The 18,262-nt window shown below is 44.1% G+C and overlaps 2 long non-coding RNA genes across 2 annotated transcripts; one reads left to right on the forward strand and one right to left on the reverse strand.

The window, feature by feature from the left end:
* Nucleotides 1-436: 436 nt before the first annotated feature.
* Nucleotides 437-7,372, forward strand: LOC146892830 (uncharacterized). The gene is made up of 3 exons (XR_015003494.2): nucleotides 437-683; nucleotides 1,187-1,268; nucleotides 2,815-7,372. It is a non-coding gene; the product is annotated as an uncharacterized LOC146892830 (long non-coding RNA).
* On the reverse strand, nucleotides 1,730-13,437 carry LOC148121047 (uncharacterized). The gene is made up of 2 exons (XR_015738921.1): nucleotides 12,531-13,437; nucleotides 1,730-2,377 (listed from the first exon to the last, which is right to left on the reverse strand). It is a non-coding gene; the product is annotated as an uncharacterized LOC148121047 (long non-coding RNA).
* Nucleotides 13,438-18,262: the final 4,825 nt, after the last annotated feature.

Below are 18,262 nucleotides of genomic sequence, written 5' to 3' on the forward strand. Positions count from 1 at the left end.
CGCCGCGGCCCCCCCACCCCGTGCCGCCGCCGCCGCGGCCGCCGCCGCCGCCGCCGGGCTCCGGGAGGCCGAGCCGAGAGGCGAGCGGGGCCGCCGGGGCGGGAGCCGAGGGCCGGGCGGAACGGGCCGGCCAGGCGGAGCGGGGTGCGCGGGCGGTTGTGGGGCCCGGGACCGGCGGGGCCGAGTAGATCGCGCTCGAAGCCCCGGTCGGGTCCGCGACAAGATGGCGGCTGTTGATTCCTCAATTAAAAAAAAAAGAAAGTTTTTTTTCTTCTCTTTCCAGAGCCTGAACGGGGAGGGGGAGGGGGCGGGGCACGCCTGTACGTCACCCCCCCCGCGGCGTCACCACGCACGGCCCCCGCCCCGCCCCCTCCACCTGCGCCGACCGCGGCGGAAAGAGCCGAGCGCGCTCGGGTGGAAGGGTCGAAGGCGCGGCGGCAGTGCGTGAGCCGGAGGGCTGCGGCGTTGGGCCGGGCCTTTGGGACGTTGGGGGGCGCAGAGCAGGAGGCCACTTTTGTTCTGACGGCGTCAGGGGCGCGGCACACGAGGGGAGGGCGCTCTGGGCTCGAGCTTTGGCCCCCCAGGCGCGGAGTCAGCGCTGGTCCGGGCCCAGCCCGTCCGGTCCCGCCCCAGCAGCCCTGCCTCTTCGCTGCTGGCTCCTCGCCTCCTTGCTCGCGAGCCTGGTGAGTGACATCGGACTAGGAAGACGCCAGCGCAGTTCGTGCCTCTTCCCCTCGCCCTACGCTAGTGATGGCGAAGTGGCGTCTGCAGGTTACAGACTGTCCTCGGGTCTGTTCCAGAGTATGTGCAGACGGGGAAACTGAGGCAGGAAAGGGCAAAGCAACTTTTCTTAAGATCACCGAGGGAGAAAATGACAGGTCGAGATTCGAGCCCTTGCTCTCCTCAAGTTTAGCAAGGGCGTCGCGAGGTTCCTGAGCGCCCATTCTCAAGCCCAACGTGATGGGGCCAGGTCCAACGCTGTTACCTGAAGGAAGAGGCTGGGAGAGCTTTCTCCTGGCGCTGAACAGGGCCCTGGTACCAAGACCAAGGGCTTCGGTGTCCCGGGGATGCGTGCCCCACCTCGGACAAGGACCCTGGCTCTGGCAGGTGCCCAGAAGGATGGGATCGCAGGGAGTCCACTGTCTCACACCTCAAAAGCTAAAGTTTTCCCATCTCTGTTAACTAGCTCTCCCAACCGGCCAGCTTGACTAGGAAGTCCTCCTTATCTTCAAGGAATCACCAGCACCTGTTTCCTAAGCCAGAAACCTGTGAGTCAGATGGGCCCCTCCCTCCCACCCACCTGCCCATGTTGCAGCCAGTCTCCCCACGTCTTTACCTGAAGAATGGGCTACACCTCCCCACACCGCTGCCACCCGGTGTGCTGTCTATCATGGGCCCATCCTGTGACGGAGGCAACTTTTCACATAAGCTTTTCTTGTGTTTCACGTTTTTCCCCACATAGCACCAAAATTACCTCTCTTCAAAAAACCAGAGGAAGACCTATTTGAAATAAATTAGCTCCTCCTGTACAAAGAAAAGGACCAAACACTAAGAACATTTCTAAAATAAACATGATGCATGTGTATTCACACACATATAACAATGACTGGGCCAGGGTAGAGTGATGTACATTTTTCTTACACTATTCAAAACAACTCCTGTTTCGTCTGTCCCACTTCCCATCACTCTGTCCCCATCAGCATCCCACACCAATCATTCACTAGGTAGGTCTCATCATAAGACACTTTATAGTTTTGTCAATGCTATTCACAGTGCTGAGAACACCTGTCACTCACACAAAATTCACCACCAAACCTAGCCCAAACCTCATTTGCTCCAGCAAACCCTTCTACTCCACTTTAGGTCCTCGGAGATCACTTTTGGGCAAAATCAGAAGCCATGATATTATTACACCATTCGGTGTTTCTTGTCCACTTCATTTGTGCTTTTTATTTATTCATCAGATGTTTGTTGAGACTTCAGAGTATTGCCGCTGTACTGATTCTCTGGGCAAAAGCATAAAGAAGTTCCTGTGAGCTCTATTTGAGGAGTTGAAGTAACAAGCATGAGAAATCATAACCAGAATGTTGAAAAGTCCACCTTCATAGGAGAGGAGGAAGTGTGTGGAGCCACAGAGAGACAGGGCCAGAATCACTGCATCTGAAGTGCCCTGGCTGTTGGTCTCATCATGAGACATTGTATTCAGGGAGGGCAGCAGCTGTGTCTCAATCACAATTATGGTTTCAACTAAGAAGTAGGATTGTAGCTAGGCAGCTGGTGGTCGTGCCTTTAATCCCAGCACTTGGGAGGCAGAGGCAGGCGGATCTCCATGAGTTCATGAAGCGAGTTCCAGGACAACCAGAAACACACAGAAACCCTGTCTCAAAAAACAAAAACAAACAAAAACTAAGTTTGTGAATTTTATGACTGAATGAGCGAGCCGCTACTCCATAGCATGAACACCGTGTCTAGCCACCTAGAAAATCCAAGGTCTTCCCCCAAAGGAAGCTCTTGGTAAATACTTTGTCTACTAGTGTGTCCTTGACCTTGAGTCATTCCCCTGCTTGTGGGCAGCTTTGGTATTGGGTCAAACTCCAATTTACAAAGAGTCCTGAGAAACTCAGCCCCCACAATTCAGAGTACGCATGGCAGAGCAGCACCTGGGTCACAGCTCTTAGCCACAAGCCCCTCACTCCTCTTTCTCCTTTGTGCCCAACCCTGCAACACCTGCCCTACTCATTCTCACCTGTGTCATTTATCAGTTCCCCTTTTGATATCTTGTTAATCTGGTTTTCCTTTCTATTTCTTCCTTAGTCTGAGTCTCCTCGAAGGACACACGATGGGAAACATGGGTAAGAGAACAAGTAACAGGTCTCGCCTGCCTACGTTTAGCTGGGCACCACTGTCAACTTCAGAATGCCTTGAGTGTAGCAGGCCATTGCCACAGTCCTAGCGATAAGGAAACAAAGCCCAGAAGGGATAAGCCACCAAAGGGTGCCTCTTCTCACAAACCTCACCCTCTGTGTGCCAGAGACCACATTCGGTGATGGAGAAGTTCCTGTTTACAGAAAGCTCAGGTTAGAGGCACAGAAGAGTAACAAGTGCAGAATAAATGAAGGGCAATTTTCTGAGAAAAGTTCATTTGCTTTATCCACTAGTGGATATGTGAACCTGTTTGTCCAAACGGTGTAACAGTATTTGGTCATAGAAAGGAATGCTGGCACTGATACAATATGAAAATTATGCTCAGAAAGGATGCAGTCAACAAGACAAAATGGCAGCCTGAGATTGGGAAAAGATCTTCACCAACCCCACATCGGACAGAGGAATGATCTCCAAAACATACAAAGAACTCAAGAAACTTGACATCAAAAGAACAGATAATCCAATTTTAAAAAATGGAGTACAGACGTAAACAGAAAACTCTCAACAGACAAATCTCAAATGGCTGAAAGACACTTAAGGAAATTATCAACATCCTTAGCCATCAGAGAAATGTAAATCAAAACAATTTTAAGATTCCATCTTACACCTGTAAGAATGGCCAAGATCAAAAAACTGATGACAACTTATGCTGGAGAGGATGTAGGGTAAGGGGGACACTCCTCCATTGCTGGTGAGAGTGCAAATTGGTACAGCTGCTTTGGATATTGGTATGGTGATGTCTTAGAAAATTAGGAAACAACCTACCTCAAGACCCAGAAACACCACTATTGCCTATATATGTAACATGAGGGGCCGGCTTGTTGGTGTATCTGCCCAGCCCAGCACCCCACAACCGGCATACCCCAAAGAAAATCATACAGAGGACTCCATAAGATTATAAAACTGATTGGCCCATTAGCTCAGGCTTCTTGTTAACTCTTGTAGTTTATATTAACACATTATTCTGATCTATATTAGCCATATGGCTTGGTACCTTTTTCAGCTGTCAACTCACATGTTGCTTCTTCAGTGATCTGGGCAGGAATGGTGGAGGGAACTTCCTGCTTCCCAGACTTCTCCTGTTCTCATTGCATCACCTCTACTTCCTGCCTGGTTTTCCTGCCTATACTTCTTGCCTGGCCAATCAACATTTATTTAAAATATGATTGACAGATTACAGACAATTCTCCCGCACCATATATACCCAAAGTATGCTCGATCATTCTATGAGGACATGTGCTCAACTATGTTCATAGCAGCATTATTTGTAATAGCCAGAACCTGGAAACAACGTAGATGCCCCTCAACTGAAAAAACTATTTAAAAAAAAAAAATGTGGTACATTTACACAATGGAGTACTACATAGCGGTAAAAAATGACATTTTGAATTTTGCAAGCAAATGGATGGAACTAGGAAAAATCACATTGAGTGAAGTAACCCAGACCCAGAAAGACAAATATACTATATACTCAGTCATAAGTGGCTTTTAGACATAAAGCCAAGAAAAACTAGCCTACAGTCCACAACCCCAGAGAATCTAGACAACAAAGAGGACCCTAAGAGAGACATACATAGATCTACATAGGAAGGTGAAAAAGATAGGATCACCTGTATAAATTGGGAGCATGGGGGTCATGAGAGGGGAGAAAAACGTATAGCTCAATGAAAACAATCTTTTTTTTTTTTTAAGAAAATCATGCTCAGAGAAAGAAGCCAGACACAAAACGCCACATGTTGTATGAGTCCATTTACGTATATGTCCAGGATGGCAAATCAATAGAGTAAATAGGCTAGTGGTATCCAGGGGCTCTATGAGGTGGCAGATAGGACATGGCACTTCTCTTGGTGATCAAAATGGTAGTCATGGTTCAACTCTATAAATACGAAAAACCGTTGGCATCTACACATTTTGTTTTGTTTTGAAACAAGTTCTCTTGTATGTGGGTAGCCCAGGTTGGCATTGATCTCAATGTGTAGCTCAGGTTGAGCCCAAGATCACTGTAATCCTCCTGCCGCAGCCTCTAGAGTTCTAGGATTACAGGCATGCACCATCACACCTGGCTGACAGCTACACTTTTGTTGTTGTGTTTTGTTTTGCTTTTGAGACAGGATCTCACTAAAATAACCTTTGTTGGCCTGGAACTCACTATATAGACCAAACTAGGCTTGAATTCATGGAGATCTGCCTGTCTCAGCCTCCCAAATGTTGGTCTCAAAACCGTACACCACCATTTTCAGTTGATAATTATACTTAAAAAGCAAAATAAAATAAAATCACATTTTATTATGTGTGGGGTGGACATACATGTGCAATGGTGTTGTATTGATGTCAAAAGATAACATTCTGGAGTTGGATCTCCTCTTCCTACCATGTTGGCCCCAGGGATCAAGCTGAAATCATAAGGCTTCGCAGCATACACCTTTACCCATAGAGCTATTTCAAATCTACACTTTTAATGGATATGTATTTTAATAAAGCTTCTTTTTTAAAAAAAATCTACTTGGAAAGAATTAAATGACAGATGAGGTATAGTTTGTTCTTTATTATATCTTTTTAGGCCTAGGTTAGAAGAAAACATCAGATTTGGGCTTTGTCTTTAAGTAATGCCGAGTGAGCAGCAGGGAGCTAAACACCAACAGCGGTGCAAAAAGAAATAGCACAGAGAGCCCCAGGGAATGGAGAGGGGAAGCAGAAGGATGAGGACAAACTACAGCAAGTCAATCAGGTGTGATGATACATGTCTACAGTTCCAAAACTTCAAGGGAGGTAGCAGAACCAGAAGTTCCAGGCTATACATAGCAAATCAGAGCTTACTTTGGGCTACTTAGTGAGTCCCAAGTTGGATTGAGCTACCAAGTGAGACCCTGTTTCAAAAACAGCTAAACAAGGCTAGCAATAACTGGGCCTTAGAAATCTGTTAATCTATAAATATTACAATCTGATAATGTATAAAGTATATAATATGTATAATATAGTATAATAATATGGTGGAGTACAGATGAAATAAGATTGGCTAGGAATTGGGCTCAGTGGTGAAGACTTGAGTTTAGGTCCCCAGCACCCATGTAAAAGCCAGACATGTGGTGCTGTCTCAGAAAGCTGAGATGGGGGGATCTCTGGATCAAACTGACTAGCTAGACTGGCCAAATGAGTGAGTTCCAGGCTTAGTGGGAGACTTAACGTCACTAAACAAAGTGAAGAAAACTTGAGAAAGGGACCTGATGTCAGCTTCTGACCTGCACACACATCCCCACCCATGTGCATGCACACCAGCACACATGCTTGAACATGCATACACATTGCAGGTGCACCATGCGCGCGTGCACACACACACAATTGGAACTGGTTAGTCACTGAAGCCCAATGGCATGCATAGGCAGATTCGCCACTCAGTTTTGTGTACGTTTGTATAATATGAAATTCCCCATAACTGAAGGTTTTTTATTTTTATTACATGTATGTGTACATGCACACGTGTGTGTGTGTATGTGTATGTATGTAGGTCAGTGTTGGTTCTCTCCTTCCACTGTGTGTGTGAAATAGATATAAATAATTTGCATTAGTATGGATCTTAATTTATGGATACAAATTTAAGATCAATTTTGTTATATATATATATTTCTGATCTTGATTAAGGTATGTGTTTGTGCAGCTCATTTAAAAGTGTAATGTATAATTAAGAAATATAGGTTAATAGGTAGTCGTCTATAATAGTCAAGCTTGTGTCATGTTAGTTAGGTTTTCTAGATGTACAAAGATATATTTCAGATGGATATTCTTCAGACCTTTCAAAGACTAACAGAATATGGTATTTAAAATGCTTTAAGAACTTAGAACTTTTTGTGACAGTGAGACACATCTGCTCCTGGCAGCACAAATCACTACCAATCAAGAGGATGATGGGCACCAAAGAGGCTTCTTATGACATTGGTTAGCCATTTGAGCAAGAAACTTCTCTTGCCTGGACTGCTTGATATTATGCTGTATAAACTGGACATAGAACCCACAGAGAAATGACTGCTGAAGTTACCTTAAGAAGGTGAGACAGTCCTTCATGTCTGTCTAAACAGTTCCTGCTTCATGAAAGAGTCTGCCAGACATTCTGCAGGACACAGAAGAAAGCAACTGATAGACTTTGCCATAACAAGGCAGAACAGATCTTCAAATTTCCTGCTTCATGGAAATGTCTTCTGGATACTATGGGCCTGTGAACTGAAGATTGGATGCCCCAATGATACAGCAGAACTTTGGGTGACTGTCCAGGCAGTGAGATGTCTCTGCCATTTCTAGAATTTTGGAAGTTGCTTACAATACACTTCCTGTTTACTTAAGTAATATTATATCCTTCTGAAGTCTTTGATGGAGTTGAAGAATAGATAGTTATAATTATAGTGTTCCTTAGTTATGATAAAAGATAAAGTATATATAAATATTGTAACTGTAATTCTTGCTTGATACCTGTTTTGTTATATGTAATTTTACTATGTTAAAGATAAAGCCTTCCTTTTTACTTAAACAGAAAAGGGAAATGGTGTGGGAAGTCCCTCTATATATATGTTGCTTTTATTCGTTAATGAATAAAGAAACTACTTTGAGCCTATAGCAGGGCAGACAGAGTTGGGGGCGGGGGACTAAACTGAATGTTGGGAGAAAGGAGGCAGAGTCAGGGAGATGCCATGGAGCCGAAAGAGGGGAAAGAAGCAGGCTGCCAGAGGAACCTTGCTGGTAGTCCACAAGCCTCATGGTAAAATATAAAATAATAAAAATGGGTTAACCAAAGATATAAGAGCTAGCTAGCAATGCGCTTGAGTGATTGACAACGCAGTGATTTAAATAATATAGTTTCTGTGTGAATATTTTGGTTCTGGGCAGCCAGGAACAAACAAGTGGCCTCCTACTACATGAGTGTGTGTGTGTGTGTGTGTGTGTGTGTGTGTGTGTAGTCAGCATTGGTTCTCTCCTTCCAGTGTGTGTGTGTGTGTGTGTGTGTGTGTGTGTGTGTGTGTGTAGTCAGCATTGGTTCTCTCCTTCCAGTGTGTGTGTGTGTGTGTGTAGTTAGCATTGGTTCTCTCCTTCCAGTGTGTGTGTGTGTGTGTGTGTGTGTGTGTGTGTGTGTGTGTGTAGTTAGCATTGGTTCTCTCCTTCCAGTGTGTGTGTGTATATACTTAGCATTGGTTCTCTCCTTCCAGTGTGTGTATGTGTGTGTGTGTGTGTGTGTGTGTGTATACTTAGCATTGGTTCTCTCCTTCCAGTGTGTGTGTGTGTGTGTGTGTGTGTGTGTGTGTGTGTAGTCAGCATTGGTTCTCTCCTTCCAGTGTGTGTGTGTGTGTGTGTGTGTGTGTGTGTGTGTAGTCAGCATTGGTTCTCTCCTTTCACTATGCTGGTTCCAGGAATTGATCTCAGGCTTGATGATAATTGTTTCGACCAGCTAAGTCATCTCACTGGTTGAATAAAAGATTTTTAAATATTAAAAATAAAATCTAAGTATTTTTACTCACAAACATTTCACTAATCAAAGTTTTAAATTTTCTCTTGTCTTGATTTTTTCCCATACATCTTTGGCCGATCTAACAAATATGCTTATTAATTAATTCTAATCTTACTAATCATTTTCTATAGAATTTCTTGAACTTCTATCGAAGTATTCTCTCTCTTTCTCTAACACACACACACACACACACACAGTCCCACTATGTAAACTAGTCTGGCTTTCATTTCACAATCCCATTGTTTCTGCCTCCTTATTGCTGGGATTACAAGTGTGTACCATCACATCTGGCTCTTGTTTTTAAAAATTCTTTAAAATTCAGGGTCATAGACTGAGCGATAAAGATAGATAAAGATATAGGTATGTTATATATAACAAGTATATTACATAATATAATACAGCAAGAAAATAAGCTCCCAGAGGGAGAGTAGGAAGCCTAGAATGGAGGTATAGAGTCTATCCTTGACTTCCTCCTTTTGTTGTTAATTCCCATAGCATCCCAGCCTCAACAGTATTTTGACTGGCTAAGAATCTCCAGCTCCCTCACATTGACCTCTTGGTCTAACCTTTTCTCTTCTTGGTAAGTTTAAATTTCATTGTATGCTATAACAGATACTGGTCTGCTTATACACTAACTCCCTTTTCCTTGTTCATGTGCTGTGATTATACTTACCTGGCAGAACCACACTGAAGTGAAATCTGGCAACTCTTTACCCATGCATGGAGAAAAATAACATGAGCAATTGTCAAATATGGTGGTACACTCCTGTAATTCCAACACTTGGCAAGGTGAGGCAGGAGGATTCCTGTGGGCCTTGGCTACATAGTGATTTCCAGATTGTCTTCAGCTACATAGCAAGACCCTGTCTGAATGGGGGTAGGAGATCTGATTGGCGTCAGTATCACCAAGAGTCACACATTTGCAGTGAGCTTTTCAGACTGCTGGACAATCCTACGACTACATGATCATTTATTCTTCTCTGCTGAAGCCTCCAGTGTCTTCTTCCTCATTTGCACTCTCAGCACATGGTTTGGTTAGATTACCTTAATGGGTAAACTAAGAACACCAAAACAGTTTTCACAGGTTTCCCACAAAGCATCTGCTTATGAATTCACACCTGTGTCCGTATTTCTACCCATCTTGCTTGTGCCTTCTGAAAACTCAAAGCCTCAGGCTGAGGACATAGCTCAATCATAGAGTAGTTGAGGATGACCCTGATCCTCCTGCCTCTACCTCAACCCCCGAATCCTGCAAGAGCTGGGATTGCATGTGTGGATGACTCCAAGAACTGGTAGAAGAAATTTCAAGACAGCATAAAATCTAGGCTGTGGCATGGTTACTGCTCACTGCTCTTGGATAGTGTTACAGTGAGAAAGAGCAGAAAGACTTGAACTGTGCAATCTGGAGAGAAAAGGCTTTTGAGCAAGTTTAAATACAAACAAACAGATGCAGAGAAAATGGATGCAGTTATTAAAGAGGTCAGTGCAACTTGGGAGAAAGCTCGCACTTTGCTCTGGGACAATCAGAGTTCACCCATCAAAGGAGAGAGACTAAACCGAGAATGTCACTGAGCAGGTTTCCAGCTTGTAAACAAGCGTAGGGAAGTAGTTAACAGGATCAGTCGCTAAGGAATACAAGTCACTTAGTGCTGTGGCAGAATGGGGCCAGGCTACATCTCAAGTTGGCAGCAGAACTTGTCAGCATTATCCATGTGGTATTGAAAACATGGTAAATGCAAGAGTTACAGGAAGAAGAAAGCTACCAACAACTGTCCAGAAAGCTAGGCTAGGCATAGCAGTGTCGGATTCTCTGGAAGGAGGCCCTGAGAAACTACTGTGAAAGAGAAGCCTAATTCGCAATGAAGATCCCAGGATGCTGGAGATACCAGGACCACAGTTTGTCCACTGACAAAAGTTGCAGACCCAGAGTGGAGCCAGAGACAGAAAAACAGAAAGGGCGGGCTGTCTAATTTGCTGGAGCCAGATGATACTAACTAATCAGAGCTCCAGATGCCAGACATGGAGCATGGGATTTGAAGTTTGTCCTGATGAGTTTCGTTTTTGCTTTGTCCTTGTTTTTCCTTGCTATATCCCCGTTCCACTCTTCTGGAATAAGAATGTGTGTTTCACACCATTGAATAGTGAAGTGGGTAAAGTTTAATTTTATTTTATAGAGGCTCACAGTTAAGAGTCTGTTTTGACTCTCAGAAGTGACTTTGGACTTTTGAATGATGTTGAAACCATTAAGACTTCCAGGCATGGTTGGATACACCTGTGTTGAGTAACCGTCCTCTGGTCCAAGCAACAGGCATCTGGGGGTTCAGTTGCCCTCTTGCAGAAGAATCATCCCCAGTGGACTTGTTCACTGTTTGCACGCCCTCATGGAGTGGGGAGGGTTAGGAGAACCTCTCTGAGTGCCCAGCCTCTTTCTCTCTCTACTACACCTGCTGAATGCTGTTCTGCCCTAAATTTATGCGGCCATGGGGAGGGACTAAAGTCATAGACTGAGGAACTGGCAAAAGGAGGTTCCATTTAACTGGCTACTGTGGGAGGAGCACCCACAACCCCACACGTAACCCCTCACTTATGCTCTGTAACGAAGCCCAATAAACTCGCTGGTTCCCCAAAATAAACTTTGGTGAAATTATGCCTCAGTTTGTCACTGGTACCTTAGGAGAAAGGACAGATGTTATGGCTCCTCCTGAGAAGAATAATTTTATTTATTTATTTATTTATTTTTTTGCGACAGCATTCAGAGGTAAAAGCCCAAGGATTGGAAGATCAAGGTCATCTTTTGCTGACTTAGCAAGTTCAAGACCAGCCTGGGCTGTTTGAAACCCTGTCTCAATAAAAAGAACAGGGGTTAAGAGGGATGCAGTTCAGCTGCTAGAGCACATGCCTAGCAAGCACCAAGCCCTGGGTTCAGTCTCTAGCACCACACAAAGCCAGGTACAGTGGCATGTTCCTATAATCCCAGCACTTAGGAGACAGAGGCAGTAAGATCAGGAGTTCAAAGTCATCTTCAACTACATAACAACTTCAAAGTGAGCCTGCTCTATCTGAGAGGATGAGTGGAGCTGAAGAGATAGGTCAGTGCTTAAGAAGATTTGCTGCTTGCTGGATGGTGGTGGTGCACACCTTTAATCCCAACACTCAGGAGGTGGGTCTCTGAGTTCGAGGCAGTATGGTCTACTAAGCAAGTTCCAGGACAGTCAGGGCTACACATAGAGAAACCCGTCTCGAAAAACAAAACAAAGCAAAGCAAAGCAAAGGCAAAAACAAAACAAACAAAGTTTGGTGCTCTTCCAGAGGACCTGAGTTCCATTCCTAGGACCCATCCACATCAGATGATTCATAACAGCCTATAACTCAAGCCCCAGTTGATCCAACACCCTCTTTTAGCCTTCAAGGGCACCCCACATACACAGATATATTTGTAAATAAAAATAAAATAAATCTCCTTAAGATAGTAATGTTAAAATAAGAGAAGGAGAAGTAGGAGTTAGAAAAAATAAACTGGTCTATTGGGAGGGATTTTTAAAGATTTTTAATTTTTAAATTTTTATGTGTATGAGCATTTTGCTTCATATATGTGTTTGTACTATATGCATGGAGGTCCAGGAGAGGGTATCAGATATCCTGGAACAGGGGTTACAGACAGTTGTGGGCCAATATGTGGCACTGGGTCCTCTTGCAAGAGCAACAAATGCTCTTAACTACTGAGCCAGCTCTCCTGCCTGCTGTTGGGAATTTTGGAGTGAGAATTAGTGCATTTTGAATTCTAAAATGTCCATGAGCCTATGGGGACAGGGTTAAAGTGATGTGTTTGAGTAAAGTGAGACAACTCGGTGGTAAAGATGCCTACTACCAAGCCTGATGGTCTGAGTTGGATCCCTGGAACCCACGTGGTGAAAGAAGAGAACCGGTTCCTGAAAATAGTCCTCTGACTATATGGAGATATGCACACAGCAGAATACACATCACACAAAATTAATACAGTTTTTAAAAACGTGAAACCCTCATTGTCAACCTGATTTGATTTGGAAGAGACATACCTCTGGGTGTATTTATGAAAAAATTTCCAGAGAGGTTTACTGGAGGAGGGAAGACCTACCTTGAAGATGGGTGGCACCATCTCATGGCCTGAACCCTAGACCGAAAAAATTGGAACAGTGAGGTAGCCAAGAATCAACATCCTGCATTCTGCTTCCTGACTGAAGACGCAGTGTGACCAGCAGCCTGCTGCTCTACTGCCATGCCTTCCGGGTGTGATGAACTGTATCTTCATACTGTGAAAATATTCCAACTACAAAACAAAAGATGACTTTATTCTAGGACAAATATTGGAAAACCACAAATCTGCCCACAGCTGGGCTTATTTTCTTGTGGGTTTTTGGGGGGAAGTGTTTTAATATATAAAGTAAATTGTACTAGAACACAGACACACAACTTTATTTTGGATGTCTATGACTGTTTCCATACTACAGCCTCAGAGCTGAGAAACTGCAGCAGAGGCAAATTACCCACAAAACTTAAAGTGTTTAATACCAGCCTTTTTAGGCTTTCTGGCACCTGCTTTGGGCATAGTTCTTAAAGCTTCTAAAGCTTGCAGTAATTGGATGGCCAGTGTCAAGGGGGTGACAGTCTATCCCAGCAGGGCTGTGATTCCAAAGATGCTGGCATTGCTCTACACAGCCCTTCCTCAGGCCTGAACAATCAATCTCCTGTTTGGAGCAGCCACTTATGTCGGGGTTCGTGGATAATCCCCCCATTACAGGCATCATTATGTTGGTATTTGCGGATCAACCCCACGTTGGGTGCCATTCTGCTGTCAGAGGTTTCTGTCCTGCCTGTGAGTTCAAGCTGTGGAGGCATACACCTTTAATACCAACGCTTGGGAGGCAGAGTCAGAGAGACCTCTGTGAGTTCAAGGTGTGGTGGCACACACCTTTAATCCCAGCACTTGGGAGGCAGAGGCAGGTGGATCTCTATGAGTTCAAAGACAGCCTGGTCTAAAGAGGGAGTTCTAGGACAGCCAAATATATAAAGAGAACCTGTCTCAAAAAGTAAAAGTAAAAATAAAAGAAATAGAGGTTAAAGTAAAGCCACATAAAGATGGAAAATATACAGATCACCTGGATACTGTATGTTATTATGTTCTCTTTGAATTGTTTGAATGCTGAGGAAGGAGCAACAGCTGCTAAAAGATATTTGTTTATAAATGCTGCTAAATTAATCCAAGAAAATACTTTGAAAATACCTTGACTTCAAAATTGAAGTCAAAAGGTATGTTACTTTGGAGAAGAGATTTTGCTTTTGTTTTCACAGGAAATGAGAGGCTGTGGATTCATTCTGAGTTAAGAAAAATCAGGTTTGATCAAGGAAGACTACCTGAGAAATCTCCAATAGGAGCGGATGGCCCAGATGTCTGAGTTCTACATCCAGAACAGATTCAAGACTGCTGCCTGAGATGATCAAGACTCACAGGAGACTCCAATCAGGACTTGATCATAATTCAAAATTTTCTTTAGGTCCCCATAAGATTATCAGCTCCCCCAACCAACAGGAAGTAGCCTGGAAAACTACGCCCACATCCCCCCCCCAATGGATTGTGGATATTCTTGTTTTTTCTTAAAATAAAAGGGGGGGAGTGGTGTGGGAGAATTGACTATATTCTGTCAATTACATTTTAAATAAATGCTGATTGGCCAGTAGCCAGGCAGGAAGTATAGACGGGACAACCAGACAGGAAGTCGAGGTGGGTCAATGAGAACAGGAGAACTCTGGGAAGGAGGAAGCCCATTCCTCCACAGTCCTGTCCAGACACCAAAAAGGAAGATGTGACCTGCCCTGCTGAAAAAGGTACCGAGCCATGTGGCTAACATATACTAGATTAATGGGTTAATATAAGTTATAGGAATTAATAAGAAGCCTGAGCTAATGGGCCAATTTCTTTGGGGCCAAATGGCTGTGGGACCTGGTGAGAAGACAGAAACCTCTGACAACAGAATGGCGTGGCAGCACAAGGACCAGGTGGTACACAGAAACCTCAGTCAACAGCAATTCTTTAGGAAGACTGAGGACATCCCATTCCACCCACAAAGAGCCCATCTTTCAGTCACTGATTTGTAGAATCTCTCACCCTTCAAGATTCATGGGTCCTCTCTCTCCAGAACCTCTTCCCCCCCAGTGCAAATCCCATGTGTTCCACCTAATACAAGGTTGGGAACACTACAACTGCCTCATTTGAGGGAGGCCACTACTCTTTCAGGATCTATCATGGCAGAATGTAGAAACTCCACATTTTTTCTTAATCCAGTTCTAGACAGAATTTCACTCTCAGTGTTCTACCAAAAACTGTACTTGGTAAGGACATCAGTGTCCACAAAGTTGCAATTGTGGTAGTTAATCATCTAGTCTTTTGTTTCTAATTTTATGCATGGGTACACTTGTATGTGTGGGTGCATTTGCACCTGTGTGCACATGCCTCAGAGTCAGGGGTCAATGTCAAGCATCTCCTGAATCATTCTTCTTTTTATTTTTGCAGTGGGGTCTCTCACTGAGCCTGGAGCTCACTGATTCAGCTAGACTGGCTATCCAGCAAGCCATCACATATCTTCCTGGATCTGCCTCTCCAGAGCTTAGATTACAAGCACCCCCAAGACACACATGCACACCTTCATTCTGAGCTCAGTCCTTCCCTTCCTGTACAGGTGTCTTCGGTAGCTGCCCCCTCCCTGTTGCCCTCATGTTTTAGTCAGGGTATCTGTCTTAGTCACTGTTCTATTGCTGTGAAGAGACACCATGACCATGGCCACTCTTATAAAGGAAGACATTTAACTGGGGCTGGATCACAGTTTCCAGAGGTTCAGTCCATTATTGTCTAAGCTCTGGAGGTGGCACCCAGGCAAAAGTAGCTGAGAGTTTTTCATCTGAATCCACAGGCAGCAGGAAGAGAGAGTCACTGGGCCTGGGTTGGACCTTTGAAACCTCAAAGTCTGCCCCCAGTGACATACTTCCTTCAACAGGGTCACACCTATTCCAAAAAGGCCACATCACCTACTTTTTTCAAATAGTGCTGTTCCCTGGTAACTAAACATTCAAATATATGACTCTGGGGGGGCATTATTATTCAGACTACCATGATCTTATATATCTAAGGCTGGTTTTTAACTTTCTATGTCACTAAGGATGATCCTGAACCTCTGCTTGTTCTGCATCCACCTCCCAAATGCTGGGGTTACGGATATGTGACAGCAAGCCTGACTCTTTGGCAATATTATCTGGCTTCAAAGCTTTAATTAATTTTGACTCTTTTGAAACAGAATCTTGCTATATAGCCCTGACCGGCCTGGAACTTGCTATATAGACCAGAATGGCCTTGAATATGTGGCGATCCTTGACTCTATCTTTCAAGTGCTGAGATTATAGACTTATACCATGACACTGGCTTTCATATCTTTAAACAGAATCTAAAGGCTCACAACTTAAATATCAAAGTGAAATGTCAGTTTCCAATGTCACTTCTGTGTCATGTGTATACATGTGTATGTATATGTGCATTGTGTGCACTTATGTGTTATGTATGTTTGTGTGGTATATATATGCATGTGTATATATGTGTGATGTGTGTTGTGTATGTGTGTGCTGTGTGTTGCTTGTGTGTGTTGGGTATATGTGTGTATGTATGTGTATTGCGTGTATGCATGTGTATGTATGTATTGAGTTTATATGAATGTTGTATGTATGTGTGTATTCTGTGAATGCATTTGTACGTAGGTGTGTTTGGTATGCATGCATATATGTTGTGTGTATGTGTATATATGTATGTGTTGTGTGTATGTGTGTATATGTGTATGTATATTGTATGTTTGTATATGTGTGTTGTATATTTGTATGTGCTGTGTGTGTTGTGTGTGTATGTGTGTTGGCCCTCACCTTACACATTGTTTGAGATGGGGTCTCTTGTCCCTCACTGCTGCAAAGCTCCTAGGAAGTCTCCTGTCTCTGTCTCCTATCCTGTCATAGGAGGGCAGGGATGACAGACATGTTTGATATTGTGTCTGACTCTCTGTGAGTTCTGGGAACCTGAGCTCAGATCTGAAATCAGGCTCTCCGAGCAAGTACATCTTTCCAGGCCAACATTCTTGGTTCTTTTATTTCTATCACCCTGGCAACTCATTGAAAAAATAAAATAAAAACAAAATTTTAAAATCCCAACCCTATTTCAAAAATACATCTCTAAGTCTAGCCCATCTTCATCACTTTCTCTGGTTCAAGTGACTGTCATATCTTACCTAGATTATAGGGATGGGATTCTTCCCATTTGTCTCCTGTCCCCACCTTGTCCCGGTACAGTCTGTCATCCCAGTGCTCATAGTGAGTATTCAGAAATATAAGCCAGGCCATGACACTCTGCTCCACACCCTCCAAAGGCCCCAATTTTTACAAGCATTCACTCACTAAAATATTCACATAAATATTACATTTAAAAATATTTATGGTGAGCCTTCCCTGAGCCCAGAACTGTTCTGGGAACTTACAATACATCAGTGACTAGAACAGTTAAAAAGTTTTTATCCTTTGTAGGGAGATCCTAGGGTGACAGCTAATCAATATCCTTATAGCAAATACATTCTACAGTAAAGGAGAGAAAGGTAAGTGGTGGCTGCAAAAACACAGAGAATAGTTAAAAAGAAAAAAAGAAGGCAGAGCCTGGCCTGGTTGTGCAGCCTGTACACTGGCTGCTCGGGAAGCTAAGGCAGGAGGATTATGAGATGCAGAACGAGTTCAAGACCACCATCCTGGGTAACTTGATCTTGAATCTTTATTTTGAGAAGCTGTCTCAAAATAAAAAGTCCAAAGAGAGCTGGGAGTAGAGCTTAGAGTTCCTGGCTACTAGGGTAAGATCTTTTGTCCAATCCCTGGTACCACATAAAAGCAAGAAGGAAGAGAGGGGGGAGGCAGGAAGGGAAGATGGGAGGGGAGGAGGGAGGGAGGGAAGGAGGAAGGGAAGGAAAGGAAGTGGGAGAGGGAGGGAAGGAAGGAGGGAGGACAGAAACTGTACCAGGCAGTGTCTCTTAACTGTAAACCAGGCTCTTGGGAGGTGTGGGCAGGAGACTCAGAAGTTCATAGTCAGCCTTTGCTACAGAAGGATTTAGAGTGCAGCCTAGACGGCTCATGCCTGTCACTCTAGCATCCAGGATGCTGATGCAGAGGACAGCTTTGAGTTTGAGATCAGCATGGTTACATAGCAGATCAGTCTCAAGAAGAAAGAAAATGGAGGACCTTGAAAATGTGAAGTCAGCCAGGCAGGGTGGCGCACGTCTTTAATCCCAACACTTGGGAGGCAGAGGCAGGAGAATCTCTGTGAGTTCAACCAACCTGATCTACTTAGGGAGTACTTAGAGAGACCTTATCTCAAAAACAAGCAAACAAACAAACAAAAAAGCAAAAAGTGAAGTCTCAGCAGGCTAGAAGGAAAGATGTGATGCGTAAGGTACCCTGAGGGTGGAGCTCAGGCAGAGCAAAATGAACAAGGTCAAGGCACAAAGCACAAAGTCACGCTCCAGAAACAGCAGAAGGATGAAGGGTGGAAAAGCAGAGGGAGCTGAAGGAGAGAGAGGTCGATTAGTGGGGATGTATGGATGGGTCTTAGAACCAGCTAAGACGTTATGGAGTTTACCTTTTACTCTTTTGAGATGGTAGCCATTAGCACATTTCAGAGCAGCCAGGCAGTGGTGGTGGCATCCTTAATCCCAGCACTTGGGAGGCAGAGGCAGGCGGATCTCTGTGAGTTCGAGGCCGGCTTGGTCTACAGAGCGAGTTCCAGGATAGGCTTCAAAG

The sequence above is a fragment of the Myodes glareolus genome, chromosome 9 (assembly GCF_982192425.1).
Source record: "Myodes glareolus chromosome 9, mMyoGla1.1, whole genome shotgun sequence".
Lineage (NCBI taxonomy): Eukaryota > Metazoa > Chordata > Mammalia > Rodentia > Cricetidae > Myodes > Myodes glareolus.